The following is an 11,953-nucleotide window of genomic DNA, read 5'->3' on the forward strand; positions in this document are numbered from 1 at the left end:
GCTCCTCTGTCCATGGGATTCTCCAGGTAAGAAATCTGGAGAGGGTTGCCATTTCCTTCTCCAGGGGATCTTCCTGACTCAGGGATCGCATCAGGGTCTTCTGCATTGCAGGCAGATTCTTTACCATCTTAGCCACTAGGGAAGCTTATCAATTTATATTTCAGTTCAGTTCAGTTGCTCAGTCGTGTCCAACTCTTTGCAATGCCATGGACTGCAGCACTCCAGACTTCCCTGTCCATAAAGACTTTAAATACTGACTACGTTACCCAAGCATACAAAATGTTTGAGGGTAAAAGAGAGAAAGCAACAATTGTTAAAGGTCCAAAAACAGAAAGTTGGGCTAATGGAGGAATGGAAGGAAGGGTGAAACCTGCTAGAAGTCTGGCTGCTACTGTGCCAACTTACCAGAGAGATTTCAGGCAAAGACAACGAAGATATTCAGGAATGTGGCCAAGATTTCATCTGCATCCTTATTGACATCTGTAGCTTGCCCACATTTAGAAGAAATGTTCTGAGTGTGGAGGAGGCTCCACTGGGATCAGGACCACCAGCAGGTGAGAGCTCCCATCCTGCCAGCAGCTTGGCACTTTCCACTAGTTGCTGTCGGGCTGCCAACCAATAGGAATGGCTGGCCATGGTGCCTGGCTGGAAACTGCTCACTGCCTTGACTCTGAAGCTGCTGGTCCTCAAAAAGAAGTTCCAGCTTTTGCCTGCTAACTTTGCTTCCTAGTGAGGATTTCATCCAGTATTTCACCAGAGGCACAGAAAGCAGCAGGAAGAGCAACTGGCTGGGCTCAGCTGACAGCAACTGTTGCCCTTCACCTCCTGGCAGTCAGGTTGACAGGACAGGCAGAAGCAGGGAGTGACAAAGGAAGGTAAGTTCTCAAAGGTCCACAGGAGGCAGGGCACAGTCAGGCCACATGACCCGAGAGTCAAGGTCTGAAGGCAGGACTGCAGGCTTGCTGGTAGGTGGGGCAACTGGACATGGCATCTTGACTTGATATGACAGGGGGCAAACAGTGAGGTATGAGATGGTTATCAAGCTATTTGTATACCAAAGGGCATGGGGCAGAGAAGTATGACAGGATCCTGAAGTGGTAAACATAAAAGCGGGCCTTAAACTTAATGATCCTCGTCCTTGGTTTAAACAACAAAACAATGAAACTGGTCTGTGGACCACACCATTGAAAAATTCCTTTTATTTGTAAACTTCACTAAAGGGGAGAACCTAGCCTCCGACTTCTTTGAACTGAGTCTAAAAGTTCAGGTGTATGAGAAGGGATTAAACAGAAAGATAGGGGCTTGCTGGTTTAATAAGAGAAACTGAAGGAGACTAAGAGTCAAGGGACATTTGCCCTATAGATAAAGAGCAGAAACCCTGATCGATGCTTCAAGAATTTGGAAGCTGCAATAGGTTTTCTTTAATATCAAGATCTCAGATTGGAGTATGGCTTAAATCTGATGTTTTAAAAAACACTTTGTTAGTTATAAAGCACTTATAAAGATAAATTGGGAGCTAAGTTTAAACAACAATGGAAATTTTCACTGAGGTATAGGTTAGTCTAATCAGTGTAATGGGTCATGTGAAAATCAGAGAGGACTAACTCCATTATGGATAATTGTTTTATATTTTATAACACGTGCAATTTATGATAAATCACAACTATATTTTATAGGCTATATGGATATCATATATAGAAGTGACCCTCATATAGAATCACTATGCACACTAAGTACATTTACTGCCCTTTTGTGGAACTTAAAACATGATATAAAACTTTTTTACTTTACTTTTCTACATTGTTGGTCAGAGATTTAGTGAATGCAACTATCTACATAATTCTTTGTTACTCTTTGTTTATGGTTATTTTCCAACAATGTGTGCATAAATACTACTCACTGTACCCCTTTTAAGAACAGCATAGAATTTTTATTTAGAAGAATTCTATATTAGTGAGATTTTACTCCAAATTATACTGATTAAAAAACATTTGTACTTATTTAGGTTGATTAGGATATTATCTTTTAGACTCCAGAAGTTACAGCTGTTACAAACTGCAAATTGTTTCAAAACAAATTTAAAAAATAATTTTAATAAAGAGTACAATGCAGGCAACAAAAGCAAAATTAAACAAGTGAAGCTGTATCAACCAAAAATACTTTTAACTTTATTGAGGATTTTAATGGGTAAGTCAAAAACTCTTTTGCTTCATGTCACATTGCACTTGAAAATGTGCAGGTTATTTTCAAATATCCTTTGATACTGACTTCTAACATAATTCTATAATGATTAAGGGAACAGACTCTATATGGTTTAAATACCTTCAGACCATGAAATTTTTATACCTTGTTTTATGTCCTTGGACATGTACTAGTGTCTCCTGGTTTATGGTGTATGGGACCTTGAACAGAATTTGTATACTACTGTTAAGTGAAATCTGTATAAATCTTAATTATGTTGAATTGGTCCACAGTGCTTCTCAGGTGTACTACAGCCTTTTACTTTTCTGTTTATTCATTCTATTAATTTTTGAGAGTTTGATATTAAAACTCTACCTAAAAATCTTAATTTATTTACTTAAAAATAAATGTAATATATAGTAAACTATATGTAATTTTGTGGCTGTATTTTCCAAGTCTCCTGTAAACGTATTACCAGACTTTCATAATTTGAAATTTTTTTAAAGTAAAGAAAAGGTTCTGTATACATACAATGGAGTATTATTTCACATTTAAAAAGGTAACCTTAACCTACATAACAACATGGATGAACCTGGAGGACATAATGCTAAGTGAAAAATGCTTATCTCAGAAAGATGAATATGGCTAGATTCTACTATAATAAGTATCTAAAATAGTCTAACTCATAAGGAAAGAATAAACGGTGATTATCAGGATTGGGAGGAGGGGAAAATGGGAGTTTCTAATTATTACATATAAAATTTCAATTATGCAAAATGAATTGGTTCTAGGAATCCGATTTATAACACTGTACCTACAGATCACTCACTCATACTCAGTCGTGTCCAACTCTTTGTGACCCCATGGACTGTTGTAACCTGCCAAACTCTCTGTCCATGGAATTTTCAGGCAAGAATACTGGAGTAGTTTGCCATTTCCTACTCCAAGAGATCTTCACGACCCAGGGATCAAACCCATTTCTCCCCCACTGCAGACAGATTCTGTACCATAATCATGGTGTACTGGTCACTTAAAATTCTGTTCAAAGGCAGATATCATGTTAAATGTTCCTACCAAGATTGAAAAAAAGAGATACATGGGAATTCTATCATTTTTGTGAATTTTCTATGACTTTCAAAGTATTTTAAAACAAGTTTTTAAACTGAAAAAAAAAAAGCCCCAAACAATATATTATGAGTAAATGTAATAGAAATAACAAATATATTGCCTGATTCATTAGCTGGCTCAGTGTATGGGAATCAGCTTTTCTCTGTATTCAGCAGAGCCAGTTAGAGAAAGTTTAAGTTACAGCAAGGAGTATTTTTATGGGGACAGACTGAATTGAACTTAGGATATCTTACTGAGGAAAAAGCAAAAATTTCTACCAAAAAATGGTATGAATTCCCATCTGTCAGTGCCAGTTTAGAACTTGAATAAGAGAGAACACTAGGAGGAAAAATAAAATGTTAGAGTATTGTTTTCCTTCCACTGAGAACTCTAATTGTTGAAGTCTGTTGTTGTCTGAGACTTGTTACAGAACTCATAGGAAGTGAAGCAGCCTAGACCATTCCTGCCGCGGTGAGTGGGCACGGCCTTCTCTGATTTGCAGGCATCAATGATTACCCAGGAACTCATCTTCCATGCTTAAGATTTCTCTTGACCTCATTGTTTCCACTATTTCAAGAGGAATGTCTTATTGATAAGCTGAAAAGGACAGTTTTGCTGTCCATGAAAAAGAGCACAAATTGCTTTAGGTTTACACTATAATGCAAACTTTATAAATGTTTCTTTCTTTCTTTCTTTGTTTTGGTGCTATAACTCTCAAAACTATGTAATTGGGATAGGTACGGTTGTGATAAAGCACCAGCTGGAATCAAGATTGCCAGGAGGAATATCAATAACCTCAGATATGCAGATGATACCACCTTTATGGCAGAAGGTGAAGAACTAAAGAGCCTTGATGAAAATGAAAGAGGAGAGTGAAAAAGTTGGCTTAAAACTCAACATTCAGAAAATTAAGATCATGGCATCTGGTCCCATCACTTCACAGCAAATAGATGGGGAAACAATGGAAACAGTGGCAGACTTTATTTCGGGGGGCTCCAAAATCACTGCAGATGGTGACTGCAGCCATGAAATTAAAAGACGCTTGCTCCTTGGAAGAAAAGGTATCACCAACCTGCTGCTGCTGCTGCTAAGTCGCTTCAGTCGTGTCCGACTCTGTGCAGCCCCATAGATGGCAGCCCACTAGGCTCACCTGTCCCTGGGATTCTCCAGGCAAGAACACTGGAGTGGGTTGCCACTTCCTTCTCCAATGCATGAAAGTGAAAAGTGAAAGGGAAGTCGCTCAGTCATGTCCGACTCTTAACGACTCCATGAACTGCAGCCTACCAGGCTCCTCCATCCATGGGATTTGCCAGGCAAGACATAGACAGCATATTAAAAAGCAGAGACATTACTTTGCAAATAAAGTCCATCTAGTCAAAGCTATGGTTTTTCCAGTAGTCATGTATGAATGTGAGAGTTGGACTGTAAAAGAAGTTGATCATCAAAGAATTGGTGCTTTTGAACTGTGGTGTTGGAGAAGAAGAAGACGACTCTTGAGAGTCCCTTGGACTGCAAGGAGATCTAACCAGTCCCTCCTAAAGGAAATCAGTCCTGAATATTCATTGGAAGTACTGACGCTAAAGCTGGAGCTCCAATACTTTGGCCACCTGATGCAAAGAACTGACTCATCTGAAAGACCCTGATGCTGGTAAAGATTGAAGGCAGGAGGAGAAGGGGATGACAGAGGATGAGATGGTTGGATGGCATCACCGACTCAATGGACATGAGTTTGAGTAAGCTCCGGGAGTTGGTGATGGACAGGGAAGCCTGGCATGCCACAGTCCATGGGGTCGCAAAGAGTCAGACACAACTAAGCTACTGAACTGAACTGAATGGTGAGGAAAGAATCTACCTGAAAGGTTTTTGAGGGTAGGAAAGATGTTTTTACTTATATCTCTCATCTGGCAATGCCAGAAACATGGAAACAGTCAATACATGTTCAACAGTAGTGAGTAAGTATAAAGAAGGAAGATGTCAGATGGTTCCTGAAAGGACCTAGCCCAAGTCCCAACCTTTACATATGCCCATCCTGGCACACTACTTAAGAACAGACTCCCTTCCTAGGCAACACACAGAACTTGCACAGTTTATGATCCACAATATTGAGACAAAAAAAAAAAACATACACAGTACATTAGTCAGTAGATATATATCACAACAGATTAATAATCTGTCAAAGTCAATGATTTATTGGTTAATGTCTTTTAACCCATTTCTCTATAATGTAAAGGGTTATTGATTTGGAGTAAACATTCTAGGGAAGAGAAATTATTAAACAGATGTACGAGGAGAATCAGAGACTGGCATCTCCTCCTTTCTAGATCAGAGCAGTTGGAAATTCTGCTGTTTTTACTTTATCTTGAAGCAGTAACTTCCTACCATGAAAATATTTGATAGTTTAATTAATATACTTTTCATATACTTAGTCATAGAAGAAAATTACTAAGGTAATAAAAATTCATCCATGGTCAAAATAGTGTTTTTGATGGTTAAGATGACTTCAGAAGTGTCAGATTAAAAAAAAAAAGTGCTATGATGAAAATATTAAAGGGACATGGGACATGAGGAGAGACAACAATGGGTCCAAGTGGAGTAAAGCAGAACTTTGGTAATACTGGAATACTTTAACCTGCCCAACGATAATAAACTAAGCTTTTTAGATATGAGGACACTTGCTAAGTCTGATTGTTGAATTCTGTTGAGGCAATGCTTTCCTTTGTGTCTATGCAAAATTTTATAGTTTTCCTGACATTCTTTGGCATGGATATTTTTTCTCTTCCCCCTCTTTTAAAATCAGAAATCATGCCATCCTCCATGACCAATGATGTAGAAACCTTAAAGATGCTGGAATTTGTTCCTACTTTGCCACAAGAGAAGAAGGCAACACTATCTGAGAGGCAGCCATCATTGAGAGAGCAACTACATTCTGCATTAAAGGATTCAAATCTTAACTCTGAAGAATTTAAAAATGAAGCAGAAGACAACAGAGGTTCAGAACTGGAAAACCCAGGCTCAGAGAGACATTACCCAAAAGAGAGACAGTTAGCCTGGCTAAGAAATGTTACTATGACGCTTGTACCAAAAAAGACATAGTTCAATTGTGCTGAAATGAAGCTGTGCATTTCATCTAATCTTCACATGTATTCTCGATGACACAGTCACCAATGCCTCGTCACCCTACTGATTATTAAAATGTGAGAAATTATTTTTAGTGTTTATGTTTTCATTTGATATGTAAGAAAGTGTCCCATGCATTATTGTAGTTTCTGCTAATAATACTTATGTGAGAGGTAGTTTATTAATAATAATTATGTTATTCCTTTTTGAGTGGTGGTAATTTAAAATAACAATAACTCAAAGTAAATAGAAATAGATTGTTTAGTAAAAGGCTATGTCTTGCATAAATGAGTGGACAAAATTTCAAAAATAAGTCTGGTTTGGAAATTTGTATCTGATAAATTATAATCTGTCACCATTTCTCCTCCAAACCTAATGCCCAAATGTTCTGTCACTATTTAATATAAAATAAATTATTTTAATGGCCAAAAAACAAATAGAAATTTAAAAATAACTTTACACAATCCCTAAAGCCAGGTACATAAAATGGACCAAAACACTTTTGACAGTAACTCTTAGATCAAATATGCAGAGTTATAAGATTTCAACTTTTATAGTAGACTTTAAAATATTTTTGTGTCTTAATGAGCTATTAATTGCAAAGAATCAGATTGGACTCCAAGTCAATTTAATTTAGTTCAAGCTATATAAACTCAAGTATTTTTCAAACTAGGGTTCTTATATGAACTCTACTGTCTAAAATACTAAAAAGTAAATTATAGTCTTTAAGGAGAAAAACAAACATACATATAAAAGATAATAAACATTTCAGTGTCATATATTGCAGAAAAACTGGTTTAGCAAGGAAACAAAATTTTTGTTTGCTATTTAAGTATTTACAAACCATTTATGTAATAAAATAATTGTGACAAGCTATGAAACCTTGTAGGTATAGTAACAAAGTTATCATCTTAGTATTCAGTCAGTTTTTTAAATTTATATACACTCAAACTTTAAGGCAGCATTTACAGAAAAAAATGCACTTAAATAGTAATTTAACCTCCATCACCTGTCTGTAAGAATAATTTAAAAGGATTAAAACAGCAACTCCCATATTTCAAATTCCCATACATAATTAATCATCCTCAGGCCTCCAACCAAGGCCACCTGGGAAAACTTCATAAAACGCTACAGAAGCTCAGAGGCCATAAGCCCCCTTGGACAAAGCCAAGAAGAGTGCTGTCTGAAATGGAAAATCCAACAGAGGAGAACAAGAACAGTGACCAAGAAACCTACAGCCCAGAGAGGAAAAAGAGACAGTCCCCCCACACAAGAGGCATCTCCCCAGACTCTGTCCTGGCCCATGTTCCTGAGTTGCTGCTCCACAAAAGCCCTGGAGTCAGGGCTCCTAGGCCAAGAATCTGTATTCACCGCCTCTGATGATACCACTTTTTAAGCGCTACAAGGACAGTCTGTGGTTAATCATCTACTATAAATAATAAGATAATAAGTTAACATTTTTAAGATATCTATCAGATAGGATTGTGTTGTCTGTAAATGACAGAAAGTCCTACAACAGTGGCTGGCTTCAAAGAAGACTGTGGAGTAAAGATCTGACCCTGAATGATGCCAGCAGGCTCCTCATGACTTTTCCAGTCAGCTCTGCTTAAAATATAGGCCTTCCTCCTTATGCTCTTCTCCTCATGAGACCAAGATGGCTGATGCACCTCCAGATCTCAGGGTACATTTTAGGGTAGAAGACTTAGTCCAGGATTAGAAAAGCAAAGGCTTTGCCAGAAACCTCCACATGTGTGCTTATTTCACATTGGCCAGACCTGTGTCACACGGATACTACTACCTGCAAGAGACACTGGGAAATCATTTGTACCACTTAGAGACTAGAGAGTTAAGGTACGCAAGGGAGAAGTGTCTGGAAGGAGACTGGGTCAGTCCACCTATAGCTTTGCTTATACGTGCTACTTTTCTACCTACAATGTCTGTTTCAAATACATTAATCTTTAAGTATTAATCTTCACCATTAAGATGAACTCTAGCTGGAGTTGGATCCAAATGGTATGGGAAAAAGAAAGACCTCTTTGGAATCCAGTAGACATGGATAGGAATGCTCTAGCACTTACCAGCAATACGCATGGGCACACTGAATTGTTGTCTTTAAAAGTAGTCTTTCTGTGTTTTGGTTAAAATGTCTATTTTAATTTCTGAATTAATAGACATTATTTTTTTTTACTGAAATTGAGTTGCTATACAATATGATATGTCACAGGTGTACAATATAGTGATTTTCAATTTTAATGTGTAATGCTCCATTTATACTTAATATAAAATATTGACTATATTCCCTGTGTTGAATAATATTTCTGTAGAATTTTTATTTTATGACTAAAAATTTATACCTCTTACTCCTCTACCTCTACAGTGCACCTACACACTTTCCTTTCCCCACTGGTAACCACTAGCTTGTTCTCTGTAGCTGTGAGCCTGCTTCTTTTTGTTGCATTCCCTGATTCACTGTGTTTTTATATTCTACATAGGAGTGCTATCATACAGTATTTGTATTTCTCTTATTTCACTTAGCATAACGCCTTCTAAGTCCACCCATTCTGCTGCAAATGGCAAAATTTCATTCTTTTTGTTAAGGCAGATTACTATTTCTTGGGGGTGTGTATGTGTGTATCACATCTTCTTTATCTATTTATCTGCTGTTGGACACTTGTTTGTTTCCATATTATGACAACTGTAAATAACACTATGAGCACTGGAGTTCAAGTACCTTTTAGAATTGGTGTGTTTGTTTTTTATTTTCCTAGATATGTACCCAGGAATGGAATTCCTGGGTAATATGGTAGCTCTAGTTTTAGCTTTTTGTGAAACCTCCATACTATTTCACACTGGTGCACTAATGTACATTCCTACCAACAGTGCTAAGATATCATCAATCTAAATAACACTATACTTACTAAGGAGATTGAATCAATAATGAAGTACCTACCAAGAAAGAAAAACCTGAGACAAGATAGGTTCACTGGAGAATTCTACCAAATGTTTTAAAGAATTAAAACCAATCATTCTCAAACTCATACAAAAAAAAATTGAAGAATTAAAACACTTCCTACCTCATTCTCAGGACCAAAATTACGTAATTCCAAAGCCAGACAAAGACACTACTTAGGAAACTACAGGCCAATATCCTTTACTGAGGCAAAAATCCTTAATAAAAAACAGCAAACTGAATTCAACTAGATATTAAAAGGATGATACACAGTGACTAAGTGAAATTTATTCCTGGAATGCATGGATAGTTCAACATACGAAAATCAATGAATGTATTACACTACATTAATAGAACAATGGGACCAAAAACATGTAATAAAAGCATGACAGCAGGGCAAGGTGAGGCCGAGACAAATTGAGAAAGTAGCATTGACAATACACATTGCCATGTATAAAACAGCTAGCTAGTGGGAAGCTGCTATATAACACAGGGAGCCCAGCCTGGTGCTCTGTGACAACCTGAGAGGGGTGGGGTGGGGCATGGGGTAGTATTATGGGAGGGAGGCTCACAAGGGAGGGGATATATATATATATATATGTGCTAAATATATATATATATATATGTTGAGAGAGAGAGAGAAAGAGAGAGAGTTAGAGCTGATTTGTATTGTTCTATGGCAGAGACCACCACTACACTCTAAAGCAATCATCCCCTAATTTTTTTAAAAAAATGACATAACTCAATACCATTTCATGATTAAAAACAACCAACAAACAAGGAATAGAAATATACTTCCTAAGCCTGGTAAAGTCTATATATGAAAAACCCACACTTAACATCATTCTCAGTGAAGGACTTAAAGCTTATCCCCTAAGAGCAGTAACAATATATTTTATATTTATTTTAGACTAGGGAAATGATGTTAGACAAAAAAGCAATTTTGAGCAATTTTCTTAATTGAGTTCAAAATGGGTCGTAAAGCAGTCTGAAAGCACAATTTTGTTTGCACCAACCTAATAATAACTTATGTTGTGAAAAAAAGGTTGTAACAACAACAAAAAACTTTTTCTTAAATATGCATGATATAGAATGATTCTTGATTTCACATCTACATGTATATTCTCAATGATGCATTTCAGTTCAGTTCAGTTCAGTCGCTCAGTTGTGTCCGAATCTTTGCGACCCCATGAATCACAGCACGCCAGGCCTCCCTGTCCATCACCATCTCCCGGAGTTCACTCAGACTTGCGTCCATGGAGTCCGTGATCCCATCCAGCCATCTCATCCTCTGTCGTCCCCTTCTCCTCCTGCTCCCAATCCCTCCCAGCATCAGAGTCTTTTCCAATGAGTCAACTCTTCACATGAGGTGGCCAAAGTACTGGAGTTTCAGCTTTAGCATCATTCCTTCCAAAGAAATCCCAGGGCTGATCTCCTTCAGAATGGACTGGCTGGATCTCCTTGCAGTCCAAGGAACTCTCAAGAGTCTTCTCCAACACCACAGTTCAAAAGCATCAATTCTTTGGCGCTCAGCCTTCTTTACAGTCCAACTCTCACATCCATACATGACTACTGGAAAAACCATAGCCTTGACTAGATGGACCTTAGTCGGCAAAGTAATGTCTCTGCTTTTGAATATACTATCTAGGTTGGTCATCACTTTTCTTCCAAGGAGTAAGCGTCTTTTAATTTCATGGCTGCAAGCACCATCTGCAGTGATTTTGGAGCCCCCAAAAATAAAGTCAGCCACTGTTTCCACTGTTTCCCCATCTATTTCCCGTGAAGTGATGGGACCGGATGCCATGATCTTCGTTTTCTGAATGTTGAGCTTTAAGCCAACTTTTTCACTCTCCTTTTTCACTTTCATCAAGAGGCTTTTTAGTTCCTCTTCACTTTCTGCCATAAGGGTGGTGTCATCTGCATATCTGAGGTTATTGATATTTCTCCTGGCAATCTTGATTCCAGCTTGTGTTTCTTCCAGTCCAGCGTTTCTCATGATGTACTCTGCATATAAGTTAAATGAGCAGGGTGACAATATACAGTCTTGACGTACTCCTTTTCCTACTTGGAACCAGTCTGTTGTTCCGTACGCCTTTTCCTATTTGGAACCAGTCTGTTGTTCCATGTCCAGTTCTAACTGTTCCTTCCTGACCTGCAGACAGATTTCTCAAGAGGCAGGTAAGGTGGTCTGGTATTCCCATCTCTCTCAGAATTTTCCACAGTTTATTGTGATCCACACAGTCAAAGGCTTTGGCATAGTCAATAAAGCAGAAATAGATGTTTTTCTGGAACTCTCTTGATTTTTCCATGATCCAGCAGATGTTGGTAATTTGATCTCTGGTTCCTCTGCCTTTTCTAAAACCAGCTTGAACATCAGGAAGTTCACGGTTCACATATTGCTGAAGCCTGGCTTGGAGAATTTTGAGCATTACTTTACTAGCATGTGAGCATTTACCTAGGTCCAAATCAGGCCCCACTAATTATTAGAATACGAGAAATCATTACTAGTGTTCACATTTTTCAAATGTTATGGAACAATATTGTCTTCCCATATCATATTTTCTCTCAAAAATCAATTTTTTCCTGCTAAAGAAGCTG

This window comes from Capra hircus, chromosome 8 (assembly GCF_001704415.2).
Source record: "Capra hircus breed San Clemente chromosome 8, ASM170441v1, whole genome shotgun sequence".
Classification (NCBI taxonomy): domain Eukaryota; kingdom Metazoa; phylum Chordata; class Mammalia; order Artiodactyla; family Bovidae; genus Capra; species Capra hircus.